We start from the raw sequence: 23,865 nt of genomic DNA, 5'->3' as shown, positions 1-23,865 counted from the left end.
ACAGCACTGCAGAATGTCTAGTAGTGCTATAGAAATGATTAGTAGTAGTAGTAGAGGACTGTAGCAGTCCTGTTTGTTCGGTTTTCTCACTTGGTGGTGTATTGGTGTTTTAGGGCCCAATGTAATATATACAGTGCTGCCTTTTCACAAATGAGGTTGTTATGCTTTGAGTCCTGAGAGTTAGTGCAGTTCTGTTTCTCCAGTGCTACATTGCATCCAGACTTCTCAGAGTTCGTACTTCTTGTTAGTAGTTGCTTGTTCTATATTGAGGCTCTGTTTATATTCTGCAGGAGTGATAGAATTGAGGTATTCTGCTAGGGCCCGAGCGGTGGGCAGCGCATATACTGTCCGCTGCTGGCGTTAAACCCGGATATTAAATGCCGGACCATTTCTGGCAACTGGCACTGAATATCTGGGTTTATTGTTGCCGCTAAAAAGGTAACTGGCTGTGCCGATATTCAGCGTAACCAGTTAATTGTTTAGCAGTCAAAGATAGGCCTGCTATTTAAGCGGCCTATTTTGACAGTTTTGACAATGAATATCCATGCCTAACCAGCTATGTTGTGCGATATAACTGATTAGCGGCTAGACGCTAACTGGGATATTCAGCGGGATATATCCAGTTATCTCTTGCTGAATATCCGTGGTTAGGCACTTAAACACGATTTAAACTGCCAGGACCTATTCCTGGCCAGTTAAATAGTTTTCAGTATCGGGGAGCTAGTGTTTAGTTTCTAAGTAAGGATCTTTAGCAGTGTGTTGTTCTAGCAGAAAGTATATTGGTGTTCTAGGGTGATGCCTTTTAAAGGTATGATAGTTGCTATTTGAGTCTTGGACATTGTGACAGGCTCTCTATATAGGTTTGCAATGTGTTTGTGTTTTGCAAGGTTTGATTACTAGAGCTCTGAAAGGTCCTCCACTTCCCATTGGTCCTCACTACCTTCAGAAGGGGTTACAGGAGCCCTTGTTAATTTTTGCACCAAGAGCCCATTCAATCTAGCTAAGCCACTGACCTCCACCCCTGTACCTCTCTGGAAGTCTTAGGAAGCTCACTTATAATAAAACTCACTGCTGTAAGAACTGAAGAAAGGCATTTGCTTGGGTAAAACACAATTTTAGAAAGCCAGCATTAACATATGTATATCTGCATTATGAGTTTTTTGAAAGTGGCGTGTTTTGGGTGGGTCTTTATTCCTCATTTCAGTAAGGAAATGCACACGTATGTCCTCATGTGCCAATGATCTGGATTTACAGCTGCTCCCTTGCATGTGTAGGCTTGTAAAAAGTGCTTGTTTGGGTCAGTGCATAACAGGAAGGATTAAGGGAGTTCTCCCCCTTGTTCTCTGGTGCTTATTTTCCCCCCAATTTGATAATAAAAGGGATTGAGGCTTCTTTTGTTAATTAGAGGCATGTATATGTGTGGTTTTGTAAATGGCAGGCATACACATTTAAGCTGAGGAGTAGCCTAATGGATTGTGCAGCAGACTGAGCACCAGGGGAGCCTTGTATAAATCCCATTGTAGCAACTTGTGATCATGGGCAAGTCACTTAACTCTCCATTGCCTCAGGTACAAACTTAAATTGTAAGCCCTGTGAGGACAGGAAAATACCTACTGTACCTGAATGTGTATATTGTGGATTTTCAATCTACATGTGTAAATGTTGGCACTTACATGTGTAAAATGCTGTGTTTTCTCCGTTCAGGTTTTCAACATATATCTTTGTAAAATGGCTGCTCCTGCAACACATCTAGTCAAATAATTGTGCATTCTTGCATGCATTTTAGAAAAGGCTCTATGTTTGCAGGTCTTTTACTAAATTAATACTGAAATTGTACACTCCTGACCTGCACATATCTGTCCCAAGAAACAGGTAGGCAGTCGGTCTGCAAGATTTAGACTGGCAAACAGATAAATAAAGCACTATGCAGATGCAGTAACCCAAGGTGGAGTTTATTAAGCAAGCAACAGCACTGGAGGGGTGAACATACATACACAGCAGGAGCCATATCCGTGTGAGAGAGAGACGCGTTCTAATCAAGCTTGGTGTTTGCAGTTGTTTCACTCCAGTTTGGTATCTTTAGGCCCTAAGGCAGCCCATGAGGGTGAAACTTGGCCAAGTTGGACGTACGTATGTTCACCCTTCCAGGGCTTCTGCTTGCTTAATAAACTCCACCTTGGTTTGCCTCAGTCTGCATCTTGGTATGTTCAATCTGTTACGTGAAGCTTGGAACAAAGTGTCAATGGTAGGCTGAGAATAGATATGAAGCTCTTCGCTTGATGTGGCTTAAGTGTAAGGATCCCTACAAGGGGAAAAAAGTGAGACCCCCTAGGGTTCTGCCTTTCTTAGAATGGCCTCTAGTGGCTTTATGAGAGTATTGGGTTGTGACTTGTGTATACCCTTGCAGTTTCCAGAACAGTGGGAGGGCCCTCCTGACTAGAGAGTTGAATGGGGACAGAAATTTCACCTACCTCCACTTGTCCCCACTGGGAATTGTGGCTGAATAAGCTAATACACCACTGCTAAGAGGAATGTAAAGGAGAAAGGCAGAAAGTAAGCTTCTCTACAACACTAAAGAGCAACAGGGAGTCACTGATCCTGAAAAAAAGGAGAGGATACAGCGGATGTACCCTGGATTTGGTCAAGGAGGGATAGGCAGCCAGAAAGAATTATATCTGTGACCACTTCTGAGTTCATACCAACTCTACCAGCTATTCTGAAAGGCAATATCCAAGCATAATCTAAAACATTGTAACTGTTTATTATTTTTCTACTCTGTCGTCATTTTATTTTTGTCACCAACCCCTTAAGACTTTCAGTAAATCCTTGGTTCAGGTTATCTTTGCTTGTGAACAAAATTTGGCTTGGGCTGATTTATTGGGAAAGGAAAGGTGAGGAGTGGATTTTGGTGCCAGTGACCTGCAACCCTAAATTCCCAGAGAATTAAACTTGTAAGTCTCAATGTTATCTCCCTGAAGTCGTGCCCATGGTTTGCCACACAGCAGGAAAATAGCAGTTATGAGAGTCCCCAGACTGACAGGGGTTATAAAAGGATTAACTTGGTTTTGAACAAAGGACATTAAGGACTTTTTGGGAAGAGGTGGAGGTCTTCCATGTCAAAGAAAAGGAAAATTCAAGTTTATCTTCAACAGAGTCTGAAAATATTGTCTTCCAGACATGCAAGCAGTACATTCAAAGTACTCTCTGTCTTTTTTATTCAGGAAGAAACCCAAGACGTTTGAGAACAAGAAGGCATCTGAGGAGAATGAGATTACTCAGCCGAACAAACACAGCGCCAAGCCAGGCCTTCCCTGCCAGAAACCTGTAACTGTTCCATTCCAGAGCCCACCCTCATCCACTCACTACATATATCAACCAACCAACACACACACACAGTGTCATCTGATTGTGAGTATACCCAAAGTGAACCATGTAGGGTGCTGCTGCTATGAAAACACAGCATTTCTTTATAATTTGAGATCCTCTAGTGGTTTCTGCAATAGAATTTCTTGTTAGATTTTAATGTTTAAAGATTTACTTTCCAAAATGATTGTACTATATTATTTCATTTGGCATTGTCTGGAGAATGTCTAAATAATGACCCCAAATGCCCCAAGTAAGGAAGAAAAGAATAGTATGAAGTTGTGGACAGAAGCTGGCAGACAAAATTAAATTTTGAAAGGGAATTCACAGCTGTCCCTAAGAATGAGCAGGAGTGTTCATTGCACAGAGCCCCGATGTCCAGAAGCCCATCCCTCTCTGCTACCATGGTTGTGGCACTTCTAATTTCTTCTTGCTGCACCACATGCCAGTGTTTCTTCCTCTCACATGGTTCCCTGTACCAATACTGGACCTATGCATTTCAAACATGAGAGTAAGAACTAAACCAAAGGAGGAAGTGCTGGTGAGCAGTAACAAAAAGCAGCAGAAGTTACTAGCACTAGCTGCTTTCTCTGCCCCTGGGCTGCACCATGAAAAAGTGAGGTAAAGAAGATAGGGAGAGGACCTGGTATTCAGAGACTGGGTGAGTGTTTGGGGATCAGGAATTTAGGGATTAGCTGAGTGCTGGGTGAGGAAGAGGCCTGACTGCAGCTACAAAGTAGTAAATTTAAAACGAATCGGGGAAAATATTTCTTCTCTCAATGCATAATTAAACTCTGGAATTCATTGCCAGAGAGTGTGGTAAAGGCAGTTAGCTTAGCGGGGTTTAAAAAGGTTTGGACCGCTTTCTAAAGGAAAAGTCCATAGACCATTATTAAAATGAATTTGGGGAAAATCCACTGCTAATGTTTTGTACTTTTTTGGGATCTTGCCAGGTATTTGTGACCTGGATTGGCCACTGTTGGAAACAGGATCTGGGCTTGATGGACCTTTGGTCTGTCCCAGTATGGCAATACTTATGTACTTATGTTGCCCACAGGTTGTCCCTGTGCAATGTTAATAATGCTTCATAGCAAATATGGATAGCCCCATTGTAGAGAATTTTTTAGTTTCTCTTATGTATACTCATGCTACAAATAGATGGGAAAATGTGGGATAGAAATATAACAAATAACAGTACGATCAGTGCTGGCTCATCCCTCTCCCAGTGCCTTGTACAATTACCACCACTGGAGCTGCTTTGCCCCCTACATGGAGGAGCATAATCGAACGGGGCGCCCAAGTTTTCCTGAGGGTGTCCTCGCAGGACGTCCCTGCGAAGGAGTGGGGAAACCCGTATTATCGAAACAAGATGGGCAACCATCTTTCGTTTTGATAATACTGTCAGGGATGCCCAAATCTCAACATTTAGATCGACCTTAGAGAGATGGTCGAACTAAATGTTGAGATAGTTGACCTTAGAGGTGGTTGTCCCCGATTTTCGGCGATAATGGAAGCCAAGGACGCCCATCTCAAAATTTACCAAATCCAACTCATTTGGTTGTGGGAGGAGCCAGCATTCATAGTGCACTGGTCCCCCTGACATGCCAGGACACCAACTGGGAATTCTAGGGGGCACTGCAGTGGACTAACTGATGCACTAACTGAACGGAAAAAGCCCTTCCCTCTCATTTGCACACGATTTCCTTCCTAAGGAAGGGAAGCCAGTGCAGAGCAGCCAAGCGTTATGCGTGGCTGCCCTACGCATGCCAAAGACAGCTTCATACACGCAGACAAGCTGCGCGTATAATAGCTGTCTACAATCTTAAATAAATTGCCGTCTACAACCTTAAAAAAACAAAAGTCCAGGTGAAAACATCCAAGTGCTCGTCAGGGACGTCTTTTTTTTTTTTTGTATGGGTGAAGGATGTCCAAATGTTAGGTGCTTTTGCTATGCTTCTGTCCCTTCAACGGGCAGTTGATGATGTCCAAAATGTGGATGTTTCTGTGAGAAGGATGTCCATGTTTTTGCTATGCCTCTGACACCCTCTTTATTTATTTATTTACTTGTATTTTGGATCACAAGTAGCAGCAGTGGGATTGCAAGACCAGTGCTTTAACCACTAGGCCACTCCTCCACTCCACTGTTTTGAAATTTGGCCATCCCTGTGGGGGGGGGGGGGAATTCAGGATGTCCAAAATGTTTGAAAGAAGGACGTCCACGTCTCCGCTGACATACACACACCTCCCCCCCCTCCCCCCGGGACCTGCACACTGCTGCGATGGACCTGAGTATGATATTTGAGGTTGGCAAAAAAAGTTTTTCAAGTTGTTTTTTTCAGGGTGGGAGGGGGTTAGTAACCACTGGGGGAGTCAGGGGAGGTCATCCCCAATTCCCTCCGGTGGTCATCTGGTCAGTTCGGGCACCTTTTGAGGCTTGCTCGTAAGAAAAAATGAACCAAGTAAAGTTGGCCAAGTGCTCGTCAGGGACGCCCTTCTTTTTTCCATTATCGGCCGAGGATGCCCATCTCTTAAGCACGCCCCAGTCCCACCTTCGATACGCCTCCGACACCCCCCCAGGAACTTTGGTCGTCCCCGTGACGGGAAGCAGTTGGGGATGCCCAAAATCAACTTTCAATTGTGCCGATTTGGGCGACCCTGGGAGAAGGACGCCCATCTCCCGATTTGTGTCGAAAGATGGGCGCCCTTCTCTTTTGAAAATAAGCCTGATAGTGTCTCAAAGTGATTATGTCATTATTTGGACTGTTTTGTCCAGATCATTGTGCATCAGGGATGTACCTTCCATTGCTATTGCTGCTTTACCCCTCTCCTAGTGCCCTATGATCATTAACCTTTTAGGGGGTATACACAACTACATTGAAATGAGCAATATATTGCTTTCTAGTTGTTATCTATAGCAGAAGGGGAAAAAGAGGCATGCATTCATACAAAATCTATATATATAAAAGGCAACCCCAACGTTCTAAAGCCTCCACGGAAGTTGAGGCGCCCGAGATATCCGGTGTGCCCTGGAGTGTCTGCACCGCCCTCGCGTCAAAACGTCATGACGTCGAGGGCGGAGCTATTGACACTCGAGGGCCGAAACGGCCCACAGCGAACAAGGCAAGTAGCTTCGAGGGACGGAGGGAGGGGGCCCCTTGCTAGCGCCCGTTTCATTCCGCTCAGAAACAGGCATTTTTTCCTAGTCATCCATAAAACTGAGACAGAAAAAGTCAGACTAATTGATTGCGAGCATTCCAGATTTACTGCAGCTTTCCTTCTGCCCATTCATACGATTATGACTGTCTAAGAAAGAATATATATGTCTTCAACCCCAAACCAAAATTCTCAATCACTGAATTTAAGCAGTAAAGGCTACTTGGGCTGGTCAATTTTGCATGTCCAAACTTGCATGCTTATTTCCCTTCCCTTATATATTTGCTCTCATACATAAATCAGTTAACAATTGCTATGTCAGTGAAACTGAGTATCTGATAATCTGTTGAAATTATTTTGAATAATTGTTCCTCTCATTAACAAACAAAAAAAAACATAGGCTCCAACTAGTTCCTACTATAAATAAGTAGACCTGTTTCCTCTTGGTATGAAAATTGTGTCTAGAGATGAAAGAAAATTATGCAGATCTCACACAGCGGCACAAACTGCATTCCACCATTAAAGGGTGAAGTTATCAGTGTGGGCTACCATTAAGATGTGCTATTTTATTGTTAACCCCTGTTGTTAGTAACTATCCAGCTTATTTTCGAAGGAGATCGCCCATCATCTTCCGACACAAATCGGGAGATGGCCGGCGATCTCCTGAACCCGGCCAAATCGGTATAATCGAAAGCCGATTTTGGCTGGCACCAACTGCTTTCCAACGCGGAGCCAGCCAAGGCAGGGTACAGAAGGCGGGATGGGGGCGTGGTTACGAGATGGCTGGCTTTGCCCGATAATGGAAAAAAGATGGCCGGCTCTGACGAGCATTTTGCCGGCTTCACTTGGTCCATTTATTTTTAGGACCAAGTCTGAAAAAAGCGCCCCAATTGACCAGATGACCACCGGAAGGAATCAGGGATCACCTCCCCTTACTCCCCCAGTGGTCACGAACCCTCTCCCACCCAAAAAAAATTAAAATAAAACATTTTTTTACCAGCCTCAAATGTCATACCCAGCTCCCTGACAGCAGTATGCAGGTCCCTGGAGCAGTATTTAGTGGGTGCAGTGCACTTCAGGCAGGTGGACCCAGGCCCATCCCCCCCTACCTGTTACACTTGTGGTGGTCTATGTTGAGCCCTCCAAAACCCACTGTACCCACATGTAAGTGCCCCCCTTCACCCCTTAGGGCTATGGTAGTGGTGTAGATTTGTGGAGAATGGTTTTTGGGGGTGATTTGGGGGGCTCAGCATCCAAGGAAAGGGAGGTATGCACCTGGGAGCAATTTTTTAAGTCCACTGCAGTGCCCCCTAGGGTGCCCGGTTGGTGTCCTGGCATGTCAGGAGGGCCAGTGCACTACAAATGCTGGCTCCTCCCATGTCCAAAAGGCTTGCATTTCACTGGGTTTGAGATGACCGGGCCCGGTTTCCATTATGGGCAAAAACTGAAGCCGGCCATCTCAACATTTGACCTAAATGTTGAGATTTAGCCGGCGCCAACCATATTATCGAAAGAAAACATGGCCGGCCATCTTTTTCGATAATACGGTTGGCTCCGCCCCTTTACGGAACCGGCCATCTATTTGGCCTGCGCCGTTCGATTATGCCCCTCCACGTCTCATTGCATAAAATGGGACCTGTGCTAAAATAGTACGAGTTGGTGGTAAAGTAACCCTTTGTAACAGTAGTCTCAGTGGCGTAGCTAGGGGGGGGGCGCAAGGAGAGCGACCGCTCCCCCAATCAGATTTCACATGAAAATGGCGCCTACTTCTGCTGGTGCTGGGCTGCCAAACAGCAGCATGGACTAACACCGCTTCGGCGCTTTCGCTTTCACTACCCACTCCCCCTCGGTCCCTCAAACCTGCTTTCTTTAGCGGTGCCCCTCCCTGCTGCCCTGTAGCGATCACAGGCTGCCTGAGCCGATGCCGAATGCTTCCTCCTGCTCCACCCCTCTGACACAACTTCCTGTGTATGCGAGTGTGGGACGCGGCAGAGGGAAGCATTCGGTACTGGATCAGGCAGCTTGTTATCGCTGCAGGGGCTCACTGCTAAAGAAAAGCAGGTTTGAGGGATGGATGGGGGAGGAACAAGGAGGTTAGATTGAGAACAGGAGTCAGTATCAGCCAAGGAGATTGGACAGAAACAGAAGACAGGGTGAGCTATCTACCCATTATATGAAATAAAAATTGAGTATCACTACTCTTAAAAAAAAGTGTAGCTAATAGAAACAGCAGTTAAAAATTTTGTATTTTGTGCTCATTTTTCTACACTATTCTATACAATACAGATTGCGAGATTTCAGTGAGGATATCCTGTTTCTTGATGGGTTCATCTTAACTGTTGTAATCTGCCTTGGGAAGCCTGGTGTTTTAAAGATAATGGAATATATTGAAACTAAAAGGAAGTAAAATTAAACTCTCCTTTCATTGGGGCTCATGGAATCACATCTTCCCTTCATGTTTTGTAGAAGGTTACATTTTAGATACACAGATTATTCTGTTTTGAGCAAATTTCACAGACAAGTTGTTTTATAACTCAAAATAAAATGTTTTGTTTCATTCAGATTTCTTTTGTTTAAACATAACTAAATGAGCTATAAGCCCCTAATTCAGCCCATTGGTTTTCTTATATTTTGTTCTTGTGATGACTTATACTGTGCCAAAACTGAAAACTCGTTATCTCTTCTATCTGGTCGATAATAAAAGGAGCTCATTGTGAACACTACCCACCCTAAAAGGTTGTTTTGTGGCTGTACATGAGGAATTGTGATATTGAATAAATAAGTTTGTTTTTGTTCCTAGTCATGCATCCAAATGTTATATAATCCTTTCAAGAAAGCCAGTTAATAATTTATTAGTGGAACATAACCATAGAGGCATGGTATGGTCGCATTTTCAATATACTAGAGCCCAGCTAAGAAACAGGTTATTTTGAACTAGTCTTCACTGGACCAAACTTGCTTTCCTTGTGCCATCACCATCCTGCTGGATAGGCAGTTTCTTAAAAGGTGGAGGATAAAGGATTTTTTAAAAAATATTTATATCCCACATTATCCCGAGCAAACTTGGGTTACCACCCTTAGGATTTGCCTAAAGCAAATGACCTTAATATGTAATGCTTGGTAGCAGTAATGAAACGGTGATGGAATATTCATATAGCAAGCAGCCTGAGCAAACAGATTTATTTTTCACTGATCAAACATATACCTATGAGGATTTTCACCGTTCCCTCTCTCCCGGCCCTTCAAGCCTCGCACTGGTGCCTATTTTACAAAAGTCTGCTCCCCCTGATGTCAAAACCTGGCTACGCCTCTGAGTAGCCTACGTTGATAACTAAACCCTTGAAGCTGTTGCATGGGAAGGGGGAAATCTTATAATTTATCTTTAGACTTATGATAACTGGGTCTACTCAGAAGAGTTTTGTCTTTTTTTAAAGACTATAACCTGGAAGTACTTTTTAAAAGTTAATTTATACAAAAGGAATGTTCTCTGTTAACCTATCCACCTCAAAAGATGTATTTTTTACTTTAAAAACCCATAGAGATACTGTTTAAATCCTGTTAACTGTGTGCTAATGCCGACACAGCCCATTCACTTTGATTGGGCTGTGTTGTCATTGCCGCACGGCTTAGTAAACAGGGGGGGTTAGTTTGTAAGCCCACTAGGGACAGAAAAAGTACCTGTATATATGAGGTGAAATTCTATAAATAGTGCCAAAAAAACCTGCTTGTTATTCTATAAGTCGCACCTAAATTTCGGCGTGGTTTATTAAAAAATGCTTAAATGAAGAGGTCACACATAAATTTAGGCACCGCCATTTGCACCAATGAAAATATGGTGCAAATCTCCGCGTAGAACTTAAAACCATACCCTTGACCTGTCCTGAAATGCTCATGCCCCTCCCATTTCCACGCCCCCTGTTTCAGGCCTAAAGTTACACACATAGGTCCCAATTAAATCTAATTAGTGCCAAAAATTGCTTGTTAAAAAGCCAATTATTGGCACTAATTCGCTCATTCTATTAAATTAAACACATAAATGGGGGGGGGGCACCTAAATTTGTGCATGCAGTTTTTGGCGACTTAAGAATTGGGGGGATAATATGTAAACCACTTTGATTGTATCACAGAAAGACAGTATATCAAATCCCTTTCCCTTTCCCTGTTTCATTCTGTTAATAGGAAACTGTTAGAACAGAAGTAAACACTCTAATGTAGTATCAGATGTAAAAGCCAGTGTAATAAAATATAATAAAAATCTATGTGCTAAAATTTAGATTATATGTTATTGCTTATGCTTTAAAAAAAGTTAACTTACAATGCAGTAAGGAAACATTTTACAAAGCAGTGGTAAGCCTAACGCTGTCTTACCTTGTGCCAATTTGGAGCTACCTCTAGCCAACACGAGCAGCGACAGCAGTTCCAGCCCCCAGCGCACGCCATTTCCCATGCTAGCAGAAATATTCCAAAAATAATTCCTCAGGTGCTAACCTGGCGGTAATCAAGCAGCGCTGCTCGCTGCCCGGTTACCGCTGGGTTAGCACGGTAGCCCTTACAGCCACCTCGATGGGTGGCAGTAAGAGCTCCCCCTCCCCCATGGCCATGCCATCAATCTTACCAAATGGCCATGTACTTTTGCAGCCTTTTTACCCACTGCGGTAAAAGGGCCTCAGCATGCGACAAAAACTGCCGCTACCGCAGGGCCCTTTTTACTGTAGCTTGGTAAAAGGGCCCCTAAGTAAATGGTATGCCAATGCATAAAGAATTTAAAAAGCACACTTATATAAAACGTGCAAAAACATGAGTAAAAAGGTATGTTAAACTTAATGCACATTTTTATAATGGAAGGTGAGCAAAAAAAAAGTCGTAAAAATCCTTATCTCTACTACATTTTTTGACTAGAGGTGAAAGTTGAGACCCTCTGGTTCAGTCCAAGGATCCTGTTCACTCACTTATGCAGCCCCATCATCTCACTAATCCACTCTTCCATTGTGCCTGTTCCCTATAACCTTTCTTGGCTTCTCCAAACTTCAGTATCTGTCATATAAAAATAGTGAGAGTCAGCTCAGTGGATGTGGTAAAAGCAGTTAGCATATCTGGGTTTAATACAGGTTTGGAAGCTCCTGGAGCAACTGTCCTTAAACTGCTATTAAGGTAGTCTCGGGGAAGGAAAGCCACTTCTTATCCCTGGAGTTGGTAGCATGGAATCTTGCTACTCTTTGGGATTCTGCTGGGTACTTGTGACCTGGATTGGCCACTGTTGGAAGCAGGATTCTGGACTAGATGGACCTTCAGTCTGACCCAGTATGGCTGTTCCCATAATTTCATTGATCTCAACTACAATGGATGGGTTAGTGGAGGGGTGTGGGGTAGCTTGTGGGAGGGATATGTTAGGGGATGCTTTGTGGGTACTTAGTGATTTGGTAGATGTAGCTAGGTGGGTTGGCTGGTCTTAGCAGGTGAATTGGTGGGGAGGCTTTAGTTAGGTTTGGAGAGGGGTGGATGAGGGAATCCCAGGGCAGAGTTCCTCTAACTCATGAATCCCAATTCTTAGCCTGTTTTGTTTTCTAGCTTCCAAATTTAACACCTGTGTCAAATGGGATAGAGTTAATTCACATTTCTGTGGCTACTGTAAGGGTTGTCAGAAGAGACACTGAGACAGCTGGCTGACCAGGACCAGGCATACTGCCACTGCTACTGCTCAAGCCCAAAGGAGCCATACTGCTGCCATAGGTGCATACGTTAACAAAGAATTCCTTTACTGTGTTAACATGAAACTTTGCTTTTGCCTAGCCACTTTTCTGTGACCCAAACAGGATCACCAGTGGTCATATCTAAAGCAAAGAATACCCTGCCTCCCTGCTCAGGTCATTGTTGGGGATGCCCACTAAAACTTAAGGATTGTCCCACTTCCTTGTTAAACTGGATCTGCTGTACACTGTCTTGGGTGAATCTGTTCATAAAAGTGGTTAAATAATCCCAATAAATAAATCACCTTGAAACCTCACAGTGCTCCAGGTGTTACTCTATGATGCTGAGACAACTTGGTCACCAAACCATGGATTCACAAATGCAGTGGCCCTGGTGCAATTGTTGAACTATGAGTTAACCTTATTCTACTTCTGACCTAGGGGTTAAATTTCCAGCACTAAAAATGTGAGCTAAGCTTTCAGGGTTTTGACACACCTTCCCTCTTTGGAGATTAATAGTTAATCCTATCATTTATTTCAATGGGATTTGTATGAAGGTGTGCTAATTTTAGCACACCTTTTTATTTATATTTCATTGCACCTTTTTTGTGAGTTAAAACCCTTATTAAATCAAGAGTCAAGTTTGATTCACAAACAGATGCCAAAACTGTAAGGCCAATGTAATAAGGCATTTAGGGGCCTTATTACATTGGCCTCTAAATTTACTTGAGCGCGCCGTTCACAGCCGCTGTCTTGATTTTCTCTCCTCTCATGCCATCCTCGACCCACTCCAATCCGGTTTCCGCCCTCTCCACTCGACAGAAACAGCACTCTCTAAAGTCTGCAATGACCTGCTCCTGGCCAAATCCAGAGGCCACTACTCCATCCTCATCCTCCTCGATCTTTCTGCCGCTTTTGACACTGTCAATCACGATTTACTTCTCGCCACACTGGCCTCATTTGGGTTCCAGGGCTCTGTGCTCTCCTGGTTCTCCTCCTATCTCTCCCACCGTACATTCAGAGTGCACTCTCATGGATCTTCCTCCACTCCCATCCCGCTATCTGTTGGAGTTCCCCAGGGATCTGTTCTTGGACCCCTTCTCTTCTCTATCTACACCTCTTCCCTAGGCTCACTGATCTCATCTCATGGCTTCCAGTATCATCTTTACGCTGATGACACCCAGCTCTATCTCTCCACACCAGACATCACCGCAGAGACCCAGGCCAAGGTATCGGCCTGCCTATCCGACATTGCTGCCTGGGTGTCCAACTGCCACCTGAAGCTGAACATGTCCAAGACCGAGCTCCTCGTCTTTCCACCTAAGCCCACTTCTCCTCTTCCCCCACTCTCTATCTCACTTGATGGCACCCTCATCCTCCCCGTCTCATCTGCCCGCAACCTCGGGGTCATCTTCGACTCCTCCCTCTCCTTCTCTGCGCATATCCAGCAGACTGCCAAAACCTGTCGCTTCTTCCTTTTCAACATCAACAAAATTCGCCCTTTCCTCTCTGAGCACACCACCCAAACTCTCGTCCACGCTCTCATTACCTCTCGTCTCGACTACTGCAACTTGCTCCTCACTGGCCTCCCACTCAGCCATCTATCCCCCCTTCAATCCATTCAGAACTCTGCTGCACGTCTCCTATTCCGCCAGAACCGATATACTCATATCACCCCTCTCCTCAAGTCGTTTCACTGGCTTCCGATCAGATACCGCATCCAATTCAAGCTTCTCCTCCTTACTTACAAATGCACTCACTCTGCTGCTCCACCCTACCTCTCTACCCTCATCTCCCCCTACGTTCCTGCCCGTAACCTCCGCTCACATGACAAATCCCTCCTCTCAGTACCCTTCTCCACCATTGCCAATTCCAGGCTCCGCTCATTTTCCCTTGCCTTACCCTATGCCTGGAACAGTCTTCCTGAATCCCTACGCCAAGCCCCCTCCCTACCCATTATCAAATCCTTGCTTAAAGCTCACCTCTTCAATGCTGCATTCGGAACCTAACCTTTCAAACATATAGGTTGCCCTAATCTGTCTGACCTATCTGATTAACTGTACATTTGTCTTTTTAGATTGTAAGCTCTTCGAGCAGGGACTGTCCTTCCATGTTAAATTGTACAGCGCTGCGTAACCCTAGTAGCGCTTTAGAAATGTTAAGTAGTAGTAGTAGTAGGGGCATTTAGGGACCAGCAGAAGAAAGGGTGTGTTGATGCCCCTGTATAAGTCGTTGGTAAGGCCCCATCTGGAGTATTTTGTTCAGTTTTGGAGGCCTTATCTTGCTAAGGATGTAAAAGAATCGAATAGGTGCAATGGTATGGAATTTGCGTTACAAGACGTATGAGGAGAGACTTGCTGACCTGAACATGTATACCCTGGAGGAAAGGAGAAACAGGGGTGATATGATACAGACGTTCAAATATTTGAAAGGTATTAATCCGCAAACGAACCTTTTCCGGAGATACGAAGTGGTAGAACGAGAGGACATGAAATGAGATTGAAGGGGGGCAGACTCAAGAAAAATGTCAGGAAGTATTTCTTCATGGAGAGAGTGGTGGATGCTTGGAATGCCCTCCCGTGGGAGGTGGTGAAGATGAAAACGGTAACGGAATTCAAACGTGTGGGATAAACATAAAGGAATCCTGTTCAGAAGGAATGGATCCTCAGGAGCTTAACCGAGATTGGATAGCAGAGCCGGTAGTGGGAGGCGGGGCTGGAGATTGGGAGGCGGAGATAGTGCTGGGCAGACTTATACGGTCTGTGCCCTGAAGAGCATACATACAAATCAATGTAGGGTATACACAAAAAGTAGCACACATGAGTTGTCTTATTGGGCAGACTGGATGGACCGTGCAGGTCTTTTTTCTGCCGTCATCTACTATGTTACTATGTTACTTTTACTAAGCCACTTAAGTGTCTATGCGAGCCCAACGCACGCCAGAATGGAGTTACTGCCTGGCTACCTTGTGGCTCTCCTGATAATTTCATTTTTGGTGTGCGTCTGATATGCGCAGCCAAAAAATAATTTTTATTTTCTGCCGCACATATCAGACATGCGCCAAGTGGCATTTGGCACGCGTAGGTCATTACTGCCCAGTTACCGCGTGAGACTTTACCGCTAGGTCAATGGCTGGCGGTAAGGTGTAAGACCCAAAATGGGCGTGCGACAATTTTCATTTTGCCGCACATCCACTTTCGTCAAAAATTTTAAAAAGGCCTTTTTTACAGGTGTGCTGAAAAATGATTCTGTGCACACCCAAAAACTGCGCATACACTACCGTAGGCCATTTTTCAGCGCATCATAGTAAAAGGACCCCTTAACCAGAGTAAATTAATTTGACTCATCAAATGCAGCATGGGTTGTATATCTTGAGCACTTTCAGTCACATTAAAATGAGGCATTGCTGTGGGTGTTTAGGAGAATAAAATCATGTATGAACAGGATATTTTCAACTGCATGCACCCCATTTTGCCCCTCCCCCCCTCCACTGAGTCACTTGCACAAATTGCACATATAAAAGTATTCGACCCAATGCAACTAGTAGTTTGCAGCCACAGGTATTATTTAAAAATTGCTCCTTAATAGGCCTACATGAAAAAGTACAATGCAGTATAACTAGATATGCAAAAAAAGAATAAGAACCCAATAAGAACTAATTTGTGGGCTCTTCAGCAGTCAGAATTTGGCTGTTTCTAAATAGTCTTTTTCTGGATAGCTCATTGGCCGTACTGCTTCAGTAAATTGAGGGGCTCTGGTGAATTTTTCTTTCTTGATTTACAAAAGTTATCAAAGCCTCTTAACAGAAATGTTTCTTTCTCATTCAATGCAGGTATAATTTGATTCTTTCCTTTTTGCTTTTATGGATAGACCTATGAAGAAAGAATGGATAGTAAAATAGAGAATATTATAATGTTTTTGTATAGATCTATGGTGCCACTGCATCTTGAATATTGTGCACAATTGTGGTCACCCCATCTCAGAAAAAAGTACAGAGAAGAGCCACAAAGATAATAAAAAGATGGAAAGCCTCCCTTTTGAAGAAAGGATGAATAGATTAGGGTTCTTCAGCTTGAAGAAGAGAAGATGTAGAGGGGATGTCGAAGAAATGTACAAAATCTACCTGAAGAATGGAAGGTGGCCAATGTAGTGCCAATTTTTAAATAGGGTTCCAGAAAATTACAGACCAGTAAGTTTAACATCAGTGCCAAGCCAAAGGATAGAAAATATTATAAAGAACAAAATTACTGAACACAGGGGCCCTTTTATGAAGCCGTGGTAGGGCTACCATGGCAATGACGTATGGTAAATCGGCCCTACCGCCAGAAGCCCGGTGGTAGTGCTGGTGTGTGCTACATGCCATTTCCAGCAGCAGTAAATGGGCTGCTCCGCGCACTGCCCAATTACCACCAGGTTAGTGCGGGAGACCCCAGGAAATGGCTACACGTCAAGTGCTCAACTTACTGCACGATACTTTTGTCTGCCTTATACATTATACCTTTTTATTCATTCCCATTTTATATTCATGTTTTACGACATTATCCTTAATTATATTAATCAGTTTTATTATTTATGTTGTGATTTGAGTTTTTTGATTCATAATGTTATTTATGTTTAAAACAGACCCCTGACACAGGCGCTGTGTGCCGAAACATGGCCCAGTTCGGGTCCATCTTGGAAAATTGATGTTTACAATTAAAGAAACTGTGTCCCGTTTCTGAAGGCTCTTGGTGCTTTTTTGTTGTTGTTTCTTGGACTTGTTCTGTACTTTGGACCCTCTATGTGCTGTTTTATTGGCAACTTACTGCACGGCCATTTCCATTTAAGAAAAAAAAATATCCTTTTACCTGCTACAGGGTCCTTTTACTGCAGCTTAGTAAAAGGGCCCCAGGATATATGACAGACTTGATCGACCTACCAACTAGAAACACATCCGAATCAACATGAACGTACCTAAGTCTGCACTACCCAAGCTGCAAAGGACTCAAATACAAATCAACCTACGCATCCAGTTTTTCCTACATTAGCATACAACTGTGGAACACATTACCAAAAGTCTTGAAAACTACGTACGATCGCCTAAACTTCCGGAAAACACTAAAAATTAACCTGTTTAAAAAGGCATACCCGGCCGATCCAACATAAATGCCTGATATCTGCAACACAAAAAAACTAAAGTACTTAATGGACATACCACAACTCTTCCGTTATACGATGCCCTAATGTGACTGTGCCACATGAACTTTATCTTACCACAACATCACTTTGTATTTGTTCACACCGGAGTCTGCAAACGCCCTCTCCGGTACTATGTAAGCCACATTGAGCCTACAAATAGGTGGGAAAATGTGGGATACAAATGTAACAAATAAATAAATAGACAAACATAGTTTAATGAGAAATAATCAACATGGATAAACACCAAGGGAAACCTTGCCTCAACAATTTGCTACAGTTTTTTGAAAGCATGAATAAACATGTGGATAAAGGTGAGCCAGTTCATATTTGTATCTAGATATTCAGAAAGCTTTTGACAAATTCCTTCATGAGGGACTCCTGAAAAAATTAAAATGCCACGGGATAGGAGGCAGTGTTCTTTTGTGGATTGGGAACTGGTTGAAAGTTAGAAAACAGAAATTAGGGTTAAATGGCCAATTCTGTCAATGGAGAAAGGTGAATAGTGGATTACTGTAAGTATCTGTACTGGGTTCTGTGCTTTTTCACGTATTTATAAGTGATCTGAAAATGGGAACAATGAGTAAAGTGATTAAATTTGTAGATGACACAAAACTATTCCAACTGTCAGAAATTACAGGATGATCTTATGAGACTGGGCATCTAAATGGCAGATGAAATGAAATGTGGACAAGAGCAAAGTAGTGATGCACATTGAAAAGAATAACCCAAATTTAGCTTGGCTCCACATTAAAAGTCACCACAAGAAAAAGATTTAGGGGTCGATATTCAACGCAATTTAATCAGCCAGAAATGGTTCCTGACCAGTTAAATTGCCTGTTCTGGTCATTTTCAGCAGCACTTAACCATTTAGCAGTGAAAAGGCAATTTAACCGGCCAGGAGCCGTTTCTGGTAGGTTAAATCACTTTTGAATATTGACCCCCTAGATCAATATTCTGCTGAAAATAACGGGTTAGTGCCAAACTGCAAACTGGCTATTTTGGTGGTATTCCGGGGATGAAGTCATCACTTGTTGGTTAAGTGCTGATATTCAGCACTTAACCAGTCAGGGTTACTGCATAAATGGGACTGCATAAAAGTTAGTCTTATCTTTATGCATTAACCCATAGCAGGTTAAGTGTTGAATATCGCACTTAACCAGCTATGCATTAGCTGGCTCCGCAAAACCGGATATTCAATGTCGAAGGTTAGATAGGGCCCAGCATTGAATATTCAGGAATAAACGATAATGGCAGTCAGAAAATCTCTGAGTTCCTCTGGCTGAATATCGCCCCCCTCCCCCCAGGTATCATTGTGGACAACGCTCTGAACGTTTTCTGCCTAGTGTGCAATGGCAGCCCAAAAGCTAACAGAATTTTAGGAATTATTACGAAAGGAATAGAAAATAAAACAAGGACTATTATAATGCTTCATTGCTTGGCATTCTTACCAGACCAGTCCAGAATCTATGAGTGTTATGCCTGGGCTTTAAGCCTGGTAGGCTCCTGAATCATTCCTTCCTGGGAAAGTTGAGCTATAATTATTTTTTTTACATATTGAAGGGTTGGAAGAAAGAAAATTGCCTTGAAAATACTTGAATAGGTTCAAGTCCCTTTCCTTTCCTGAAGTTGTGATCCCTCTTCGACATATGTAAGAGGTTGCCTGAAGCAGGCTCCTGGATCAGTTTAAAAGCTGTGTCTCAGTTGAGCATGGGGAGTGCTTCTCTAGAAAGCCTTTGAGCCACATGGAAATACTCACAACTGTCTGAGTCCCTTCGCTCCTCCCCCATCCTGTTGCTGCTTTCTTACTCTGCAACTAAACAATTTGTCTTCAGTAAAACATCAAGTATATTTCTTATTCTATTTTATGCTGTGTGGTTCTGTACTAAGAAAATCTTGGTTCTGTAGGCTCCCTTGTGGGATCTCAGAGGGTTATTTAATTTTGTGGGGTTTTTTGTATGATGCACTGCTCTGAAATGGCTACCTCACCTGCAACTGAGAGGGCTCGGGCCAGTTTTTACAATCAGACTCAGTGGGGTTTCATGTGAGATGTTTCTCTGGCAACCCTGAAAGTGACACCACTGCGCTACCCCTATTCTACCTATGGCTGGGAAAGCAAAACTTTAAACTCCTTGTAGGAGCATAGTAAGCTGCATTTCATTAAAGAGTGTTTAGAATTAAATTGAAGTTTCTTCATAGTCTCTTAAGTTTGAACACTTGATTAATGAAGTGCGTCAGCAGCAGTGCCATTTTAGCTGCTTCCCGCCAGACTAACAGTTTACTATTGTGAACTGCATTCCTTTTTTCTCCTCAGAGACAGAGCACGAGGCAGTTGTTTTTTGTCTTGGCAGTTGGTCTAAAAAAATAGAGGGCACTCTTAGCAGCTTATTTTCTTCCCTCTTCTGAGCCTGAACTTGGTTTGGCTATGAAGACATTTTGCTTTTATATTTGAACTCCCCTTTTTATTTTCATTATTCTTCATTCAGAATGGGAGGAGTCACTTCTTGGGCAGTTTCCCAGATTGTGCAACTGTGTGAACTACCATTTGGTAGTTTTTGCTGGTGAGATGAGAGAACCTTCCTGCTCTGTAGAAATTAGAGTTTTCCGTTTCTTGCTATATGAGATATGTCTCATATTCTTAGGTGCTAAACTTATTTTATCATTATATATGCCTCATCTTATTTCTGTTACTTTCATTATGTCATTTGTTTTCCTGGTGTGCAGCAGTGTTATTCCTATTCAGGGGAAAATTGTAAATTCTTCTTTAAATGGTAAAGCAATTAAAAAAAAAGTCCATCTCTGTTTTGCTTTTCTTTTAGCAGTGTCTAATAAAAACAGTGCAGTGTGTATCTGGAGTTCTGTAAACTGCCTTCTGTCTCTCTAGTAGTGACAGGCAAATTACATTTCTATGTACAGTGCTGAGGATTTCCTCCCATCTCATCTGACCTCTACATGATAGTAGTGAACCTTTGCTTTAGGGGAGACTTTTTAACCCATGTAGTTTGTATTCCAAACTTAGCTTTTGTTAAAAGAAAATTTTCAGTCAGAGGAGTTTTTTGTCTATGGTATTTTGCTAGGTAACAGTTCTCACGCTTCTGTTAGTAGCTGATATTAATTACATAGGTTGAGGATCCCATTATTGTATCCCTATGCAAACAGTTGGAAGCTAAACACTAACTGATCGGTATTTACAGTAGTTTAACCAGTCAGGAGAGGCTTATGCCTGCATAAATTGCTAGTGGCCCCCTAACTGCCAATATTCAGCAGTACTTAACCGAGCAGTACCGCTGAATATTGGCTCTGATCGTCCATGTTTGAAATGGGCAGGTCAGGGGCGGTACAGGAGGTGGATTTGAGGAGGAACCAGGAGTAATGCAGGTACCAGCAAAATTCAGTGTTGGCACCCGCATAGCTAACTTAGGGGCCCTTTTACTAAGGTGCACCAAAAATAGACTGCGCTAGTGTAGGCGCGTGATTTGCGTGCAGATTCATTTTTCGGTGCGCCTGTAAAAAAAAATGCCTTTTTCAAATTTTTGCTGAAAATGGACGTGCATCAAAATTTAAATTGGCATGTGTTCATTGACTTAGCGGTAAGGTCTCACGCAATAACCATGCGTTAATCATCTACGCGCGTAGAATGACAATTACTGCCCCGGTTTATGCTGTGCACCAGAAAATAAAAATTATTTTCCAGCACGCGTAGCAGACACGCATCAAAATTACCACAACAGCTACACAGTAGCCGGGCAGTAACTCCAAATTGATTCACATCGGGCGCACGTAGGCACCTACATGGCTTAGTAAAAGGGCCCCTTGTTGAATTTAGGACTGCTTTTGAGCAGTTCTAAATTCTCCCAGTTAGCTATGCAGGTGCTGGCACTGAATACTGGCCACAGTCACATAAAATAAAAAGGTGTCCTGTGCTCCTCCAATTCCCCCCCCCCCCCACACACACACACTGCCAGCAAGGCCAGACCCTTTTCCCACAACCCCCAACAAGGCTAGACCCCCATCCTGACCCACCCTCCCAAGTCAGGCTAGGCCTGTGTTTCAGAGGGAGGCATGTCCATTTTGTTTCCACCTTCCTGGACTTAGCATCTTCTCAATGCTGTTCTCACTATATTGTTTTTCTCCTGGAGCAGGATATGTTGGGTTGGTGACTAGCTCTTGTGTCCAGACTCATAGGGGCTGTTTTACTAAGATGCATAAGCGTCTACGCGCACCCAATGTGTGCCAAAATGGAATTACCACCCGGCTACCGCGTGGCTCTTGCGGTAATTTCATTTTTTGGCGCGCGTCCAATATGCACATCCAAAAAATAATTTTTATTTTGGGACGCTCATATCGGATGTGCGCCAAGTGGCATTTGGTGCACGTAGGTCAATACTGCCCGGTTACCACGTGAGACGTTACCGCTAGGTCGATGACTGGTGGTAAGGTCTCAGACCCAAAATGGACACGCACCAATTTTGATTTTGCCGCACATCCATTTTTGGCCAAAATTTTTAAAAGGCCTTTTTTACAGGCACACTGAAAAATGGACCTGCGCGCGCCCAAAACCTGCACCTACACCAATGCAGGCCGTTTTTCAGCACACCTTAGTAAAAGGACCCTATCCTGCTTATAATCAAACAAGAAAAACACCCAAGTTCCGACCTAAATCGGGAGATGGACGTTTATCTCACAAAAACGAATAACACGGTATAATCGAAAGCCAAACTTGGACGTTTTAACTGCACTCCATCGCGGAAGCGTACAAAGTTGACGGGGGCGTGTCGGAGGCGTGGTGAAGGCGGGGCTGGGGCATGGTTATCACACGAACAGAGATGGGCGCCTTTCATCGATAATGGAAAAAAAGTATGTGTTTGTAGCTAGAATTTAGGGCACTTTTCCTGGACCCTGTTTTTTCACTAATAAAGCCCAAAAAGGTGCCCTAAATGACCAGATTACCACCAGTGGGAATCGGGGATGACCTCCCCTGACTCCCCCAGTGGTCACTAACCCCCTCCCACCACAAAAAATTATGTTTCACAACTTTTTATTTTCACCCTCAAATGTCATACCCACCTCCCTGGCAGCAGTATGCAGGTCCCTAGAGCAGTTGTTAGGGGGTGCAGTGGACTTCAGGCAGGTGGACCCAGGCCCACCCCATACCTGTTACAATTGTGCTGCTTAATGCTTAGTCGTCCAACCCCCCCAAACCCACTGTACCCACATGTAGGTGCCCCCTTCACCCCTTAGGGCTATAGTAATGGTGTAGACTTGTGGGCAGTGGGTTTTGAGGGTGATTTGGGAGGCTCAACACACAAGGGAAGGGTGCTATGCACCTGGGAGCTCTTTTACCTTTTTTTTTTTTTTTTTTTTTGTAAAAGTGCCCCCTAGGGTGCCCGGTTGGTGCCCTGGCATGTGAAGGGGACCAGTGCACTACGAATCCTGGCCCCTCCCACGAACAAATGCCTTGGATTTATTCGTTTTTGAGCTGGGCGCTTTCATTTTCCATTATCGCTGAAAAGCAAAAACGCCCAGCTCACAAATTGTCTAATAAAACATGGACGTCTATTTTTTTCGAAAATACGGTTCGGTCCGCCCCTTCACGGACCCGTTCTCGGAGATAAACGCCCATGGAGATAGACGTTTTCGTTCGATTATGCCCCTCCACAGCTTCTTGTGCCCCAAATTCAGAGGCTATTTTTAGGTAACGTTTATGCAGCCACATCAACTAGTGTTTTTTATGAGTTGGCTATCAACTGCTTTTTGGCCTCTTGTTTGAAAGGCATAATGTGGTCACCTGTTTTAGGAAGTTAAATTTAGTAGCTTAGTTCAGGAAAAAAAAATTTTTAAGCAGTGTATTAACTTGAACTGTCTGAGAATTTGCCCTTCTGTGAATAATGGTAGTATATGAGACCTTTAACAAACATAAATTATGTGGGCCTTTTACAAAGGTGTGCTAGTGTTTTTAGCGCATGCTAAAAACAAGCATTCACTAATTGGTAGAGACATCCATATATTCCTATGGGCATCTCTAACATTTAGTGCACGATAATCAGCCCACGCTGAAGATGCTATCGTGTCTTTGTAAAAGACCCTCTATCCAGAGAAAGACGCCCATATTTCAACCCAAATCGGGAGATGGGCACCTTTCTCTCATGGGCGCCCAAATCGGTATAATCAAAAGCCGATTTTGGGTGCCTCCAACTGCAGTCTGTTGCGGGAACAGACAAAGTTGATGGGGGCGTGGTGAAGGCGGGACTGGGGCGTGTTTATCGGCCAAGGAGAGATGGACGCGCTCAGCCGATAATGGAAAAAAGAAGGGCGGCAGAAGCAAGAATTTGGGTCACTTTTTTGGACCCTTTTTTTTCACGAACAAGTCCCCAAAAAGTGCCCCAACTGCCCAGATGACCACCAGAGGGAATCGGGGATGACCTCCCCTGACTCCCCCCCAAAAAAAGAACTTTAAAAACTTTTTTTTCCAGCCTGTATGCACCCC

At 43.6% G+C, this 23,865-nt stretch overlaps 1 protein-coding gene across 1 annotated transcript in view; it reads left to right on the top strand.

Moving 5' to 3' along the window:
- ZBTB20 (zinc finger and BTB domain containing 20) overlaps positions 1 to 23,865 on the top strand; it is a 150,118-nt gene that overhangs the window by 21,063 nt on the left and 105,190 nt on the right. Inside the window, exon 2 of the mRNA XM_030204955.1 lies at positions 3,222 to 3,408. The gene's annotated coding sequence lies outside the window, so the exon portion shown is untranslated. The remainder of the gene's footprint in view (positions 1 to 3,221; positions 3,409 to 23,865) is intronic.

The sequence above is a fragment of the Microcaecilia unicolor genome, chromosome 5 (assembly GCF_901765095.1).
Source record: "Microcaecilia unicolor chromosome 5, aMicUni1.1, whole genome shotgun sequence".
In the NCBI taxonomy this organism is placed as follows: domain Eukaryota; kingdom Metazoa; phylum Chordata; class Amphibia; order Gymnophiona; family Siphonopidae; genus Microcaecilia; species Microcaecilia unicolor.
Note: the sequence above shows the minus strand (reverse complement) of the source record. Positions and strands in the feature narration are given on the sequence as shown.